Source organism: Rousettus aegyptiacus, unplaced genomic scaffold (genome assembly GCF_014176215.1).
Source record: "Rousettus aegyptiacus isolate mRouAeg1 unplaced genomic scaffold, mRouAeg1.p scaffold_m13_p_9, whole genome shotgun sequence".
NCBI classification, from domain to species: domain Eukaryota; kingdom Metazoa; phylum Chordata; class Mammalia; order Chiroptera; family Pteropodidae; genus Rousettus; species Rousettus aegyptiacus.
In genome coordinates, this window is record NW_023416312.1 from 12,184,541 (window position 1) to 12,190,362 (window position 5,822).

General features: G+C 35.6%; 1 non-coding gene across 1 annotated transcript; it reads right to left on the minus strand.

The window, feature by feature from the left end:
* Positions 1-303: 303 nt before the first annotated feature.
* On the minus strand, positions 304-422 carry LOC118608260. Its single transcript, XR_004952981.1, has one exon. It is a non-coding gene; the product is annotated as a 5S ribosomal RNA (ribosomal RNA).
* Between the last annotated feature and the right edge of the window lie 5,400 nt (positions 423-5,822).

Below are 5,822 nucleotides of genomic sequence, written 5' to 3' on the forward strand. Positions count from 1 at the left end.
ATGGCAAGTGCCCTCACCATTGAATATCTGGACAGTAATGAGACACACTACCTCCAGTCTGGATGTTGAATTCGCATGAGAAAGTAGTATACTTCTGTCCACTTTTAGCTATTGTACATTTTTATCTTTGTTATGGAATCTTATCTTTATTCAAGCTATGGAATCTTATCTTTATTCAAGCTAATCCAGATAGGGCTTCTTTTGTTCTTTTTTTTTTTTAGGCGAGGCAACCCTTGTTTGACCTCACAGATTGCAAGGACCTTGTCATCTTACAATCCCTTATTTTTTATTTTTATTTTTTTACACCTACAGCACCTGGTCTTCCTAGGTGGTCTCCCATCCAAGTACTAACCAGGCCCGATCCTGCTTAGCTTCCAAGATCAGACGGGATTGGGCTTATTCAGGGTGGCATGGCCGTAGACATTTTTTGTTCCTGATTAATAATTTTTGGTATGCTTTCAACTCATAAAAATTGTATGAAACAAATATTTGATTAATTTCATGATAAAATTATATTTCTACAGAATATTTCTTTTATCTGGACATTTTTCCATATTCTATTATATGGAATATCCTGTAGTGACAGTTAAGATGATTCACTACCCCTATTTTACAAGTAAAGAAACAAGTTCATTGGCAATTGAACCTTGATCTTTTCAAATTATCTCATGAATCGTTACAAGTTCAGAGGAAATGTACATTGATAACTATTTATTAAAGTCAATCCAAAATACTTTATTGAATTAAAACCTATAATTTTAATGAAATATTTTACTCTTTTGGAGAACTTAATCAATATGGCTTTTTTCAGCATTCATTTAACAACTAATTTATCTCTTTAATAAAATAAAAATATAAATTTTTTTCAATTAAGTGCATTTTCAAATTAAATGTTTGAAATATTAACAAATTTCATACTTATGGCCTTTTCCTATTTATAAATGTAGCAAATTTTGAAAATGTAAAAGAGATGTGAAAAATTAGTCATAGCTCCAAATACTCCAAAGTAAACACTATTAATCTTCATCGAAATTATTTTAGTAATTTTCTAAAAATCTATGTTTTCATGAATTTTTTAATAAATTTTTAAATGAAACATTTTATGCTCATTTTCTGTAAAATTAAGTAACAAAAATAATATGAAAATTCTGTATAACTCCAAGAGTCATATGACTACTGTTAACATATGTTTATACTTTTTTATAATAATTTTTTATTTTGCAGTTATAGGTGGCATACGATATTATATTAGTTTCAGGTGTATAGCATAGTGATTTAGACTTCCACATAACTCACAAAGTGATCACTCCAATAAATCTAGTGCTCCTTTGATACCATTCATAGTTATTACAATATTATTGGCTATATTCTTTATGCTGTACTATCTCCATGATTGTGTTATAACTACCAATTTGTACTTCTTAATTCATTCCCCCTTTTTCACAACCCCTTCAATCCCTCTCCCACCTGGCATCCCTCAAAGTGTTCTCTGTATCTATGAGTTTGTTGTTGTTGTTGTTGTTGTTGTTGTTGTTGTTGTTGTTTTTGTTGTTGTTGTTGTTGATTTTGTTCTTTACATTCCACACACCTGTGCAATCATATGGCATTTGTCTATCTCTATCTAACTTAATCCACTCAGCATGCTACCCTCTAGGTCCATCATGCAATATCTTTTTAGATCCCCTTCCTTTTAGTCTATGTATATCTTTTAATCCGAAGTGAGTCTCTCATAGACAGCATATGTAGGGGTCTTGTTTTCTGATCCATTCGGCCACCTTACCTTTTGATTGGAGCATTTAATTCTTTTTCATTTGAAGTATTCATTGATAGATATATAGTTATTGTCATTCTTTATTCATATTTTTGATACATTTTTTTCTTCTTCTTAAATAAGTCTTTCCAACATTTCCTGTAATACTGGCTTGATGGTGATGAACTCCTTTAGCTTTTTCTTATCTGAGAAGCTCTTTATCTGTCCTTCAGTTCTAAGTGATAGCTTTGCTGGGTAAAGTATTCTTGATTGTAGGTCCTGGGTTTTCATCACTTTGAATATTTTGTGCCAAGCCCTTCTGTCCTGCAAAGTTTCTTTTGAGAAATCAGCTGCCAGTCTTATGGGTGCTCCCTTGTTGATAACTAATTGCTTTTCTCTTGCTGCTTTTAAGATTCTCTCTTTGAATCTAACCTTTGGCATTTTGATGATGTCTCTTGGTGTGGGCCTCTTTGGGTTCATCTTGTTTGAGACTCTCTGCACTTCCTGTGGTTGTATGTCTATTTCCCTCGCCAGCTTAGAAAACTTTTCCATCATTATTTCTTCAAATAGGTTTTCCATTCCTTGCTCTCTCTTATCCTTCTGGTGCCCCTATGATATGAATGTTGTTATGCTTGATGTTGTCCCAGAGGCTCCTTAAACTATCTTCATTTTTTTTGGATTCTTTTTTCTTGTTGCTGTTCTGATTGAATGTTCTCTGCTACAACGTCCTCTATGTCACTGATTTGATCCTTTGTTTAATCTATTCTATTGATTCCCTCAAATGTACTTTTCATCTCAGATATTGTATTCTTCGTTTCTAACTGGCTCCCTTCTATGTTTTCCATCTTCATTTTTATGTCTTTTATCTCTTAAAGTTCCCACTGAGTTTATCTAGTCTTCCCCTAAGTTCCTTGAGCATCCGTATAGCTAGTGTTTCGAACTCTACATCTGGTATATTGCTTGTCTCCATTTTGGTGAATTCTTTTTCTGGAGGTTTGTTTTGTTCTTTCATGTGGGACATGCTCCTCTTTCTCTCAATTTTGGCTGCCTCTCCATGTCTGTTTCTATGCATTAGGTAGGGCTCCTAAGTCTCTCAATCTTAGCAGAGTGGCTTTATGTAATAGGTGTCCTTTTGGGCCCAGTGGCACAGTTCTGGGAAGGGTCCCGCTGCAGGCTAAGTTCAGCCACAGCCTGTGTACCTCCAGGGCCACCTGGTAAGAGTCACCAAGTAATCCACAGATGGCTGCCACCCGTGCTGGGCTTATAGGTACCTTAAGGGGCCAAGTCAGAAATTGAGGCCAAATGTCACTGGTACAGGGCTTGGAGCTGCTAAACAAGAGGTGCAGGGCACACTGAGGCCAGATGCTGTTTCTCTGGGTTTTGTGAACCTGTAAGAGATGTTTATGAAAGTTTGTAGCAAGAGCCAAGATAGCCCGTTGGTATGGAATAAAGCACTGGAAGTGGCCTGGGGTAGGGGGTATGAGGCACAAGTCTAGAGAGGCAGAGTGTCAGGGAATCCCATAGGCAGAGCAACCTGTGTTATCCAGGTTGATGGTGACTCCAATACAGTGGCACCTAGGTCTGCAGACTGGGAGGGGGCAGGGCTCAGCAAAGGAACAACAATTCCTGCCTGTACTTCTGTTTGGGAGAAAGCCGTGCCTCCAGCCCTCGCCCTGAAGCCCAACAACTCAGTGTCTCCCCATGTGTCCCTGGCACCCTTTAAGCAGCTTCCCCAGTGCTGGAGCTCAGAGCGAGTAGCTAGCAAGTCAGAGTGGGCGCAGGCCCTGATGATGGAAGATCTGCAATTTCCTTAGCCCTCTGTCTCACTCAGCCGCAACCTCTGCCAGTTTTCACAGCCAGAGTTTGTGGGGATATCTTTTCGCAGCCCTGGAAACCTGGGCTGGGGTGGCTCTGCAGCCAAGATAACCTTCATAATTCTCAATCACCACATGCAGTTGTGGGACCGTGCTGTTTTGTGTCTCCACCCTTCCTACAGTTTTGAAGTGACCTATTATTTAAGGTGACCTAGTTGTAGAGCTTCTGTAAAACCAGACCTCTGGTGACTCCATGTACTGGTTGCTCTGTAGTTTTGTTGTAATTTTAATATAGTCACTAGCGGAGGCATGCACAGCCACTACTTTCTATGCCACCTTAAATCCCCTGTGTGTACTTTTTTACAAAAATAAAAAATACTGTATTAAACATTACACTTAGTGATAGATAGTGGCCACTATTCGTGATCCCCACTAGGGCCAGGCATTGCACTACAAAGGTTTTATCTATTACCTTGTTTAACATTAAAAAGAAGACTGTAAGATAAGTGCAATAATTATCACCATTTTTACACAAGGAGGAATAGACGTTAAACAATTTAAGCATTATAACGTTAAACAATTTAAGCATTATAACGAAGCTATGAAGGTATTAATAAGTAGTGTCACAGGTTGTATGCATTCAAAACCTGCACTCCAAACATTTTGCAATAATATTCAAATGTCAAGAAATAGGAGGCTGCAATGTATACCATCCTATGCATACACTACAGTTGTCTCAATCACTATTTTACTTGGGGGTATATAAGTTGTTTTCGGATATTAACAGCATTGTACTTGTTAAAACTTTGTAAATGAACATATCCATGATAACTTTTGGAGTAATTTTCTAGAAGGAGAACTGCTAATTGGAGTATATTTTAAGGACTTTGAGATATGTTGACAATTGCTACTTGGAATTTGTACTGATTTCCTCCTCAATATATAGGAAGAACCAATTAGCCATTGCAGAGAGAACATTAGATATTAACATTATTTTTTACATATGTGACAATTTGAGAAGTGTTTTATTATTATTAAATGTGCATTTTTATAATTTTTGAGGTATAATTTTAAAATATGCTTATTGACAATTTCTGTTTTATTTCTAGTGATTTTCACATCCATACCTTTTAATAATCTTCTACTTCATGCTTATACTTTAAACACTTCCCATACATTAAAGGGATTAACACACTGTGTGACATAAATATTTCAAATACTTATGATCACATTGCCAATAACCTTTAGCTCCTTTATCGATATATTTTTAAATGTACACATTTTTATGTTTCTGTAATTAATAGTATTAGTAAATTCATTAATTTTTTCAGGCTTCGAAATTACCTGCCTCACCAGTAGTTTTAATGATTGAATCTGCAGTTTTAACAGCTTTGGTATGGTATACTTGACATACAATAAACATCACATATTTGAATTGTAAAAGTATACACCTATGAAACTATTGCCATAATCAAAATAATAAACGTTGCCTCCAAAAGTTACTTAATGCTCCTTTGTACTTTCTCTCTTCTGTCCCTCACTGCTTATTTCCAGGCTAGTAGCAATCTGCTTCCTGTCACTGTGCGTTAGTTGCATGTTCTAGAATTTTTATATAAATAGAATCATAGAGTACATAACTCTTGTGTCTGGCTTTTCTAACTCATCATAATTATTTTGAGAGCCATCAGTGTTGCTGCACATGTCAGTAGTTCATTGCTTTTTATTGCTGATACTATTCCATTGACTGGCATGTTATGATTTATTTATCCATTCACCTGTTAATGGAGATTTAGATTCTTTCCAGTCTGAGGGTAATACAAATAAAGCTGTTATGAAATTTATGCATAAGTCTTTGAATGCACATATGCTTCAACTTCTCTTATAGAAGTAGAATGGCTAAATTGTATGGTAGGTGTATTTTTAACTTTCTAAAAAACTGCTAAACTGTTTTTTTCTAAGTGATAGTACTATTTTACATCAACAGTGGATGAGAGTTCCATATCTTGTCAACACTTGGTATGGCCAGACTATTTAATTTTAGATATTCTAATACATGTTTAGTGATAGTTCATGGTTTTTATTTTTATTTCCCTAATAATTAGTGATTATAAGCATTTGTATTTTTTATTGCTATCTATCTTCTTTAGATGAGTGTCTGTTTACTATTTCTGTCCATTTTATTTCCATTGGGTTGTTTTCTTATAGTTTTGAGAGAGAGAAAATACACATTTATATACATATACGTGTGTGTGTGTGTG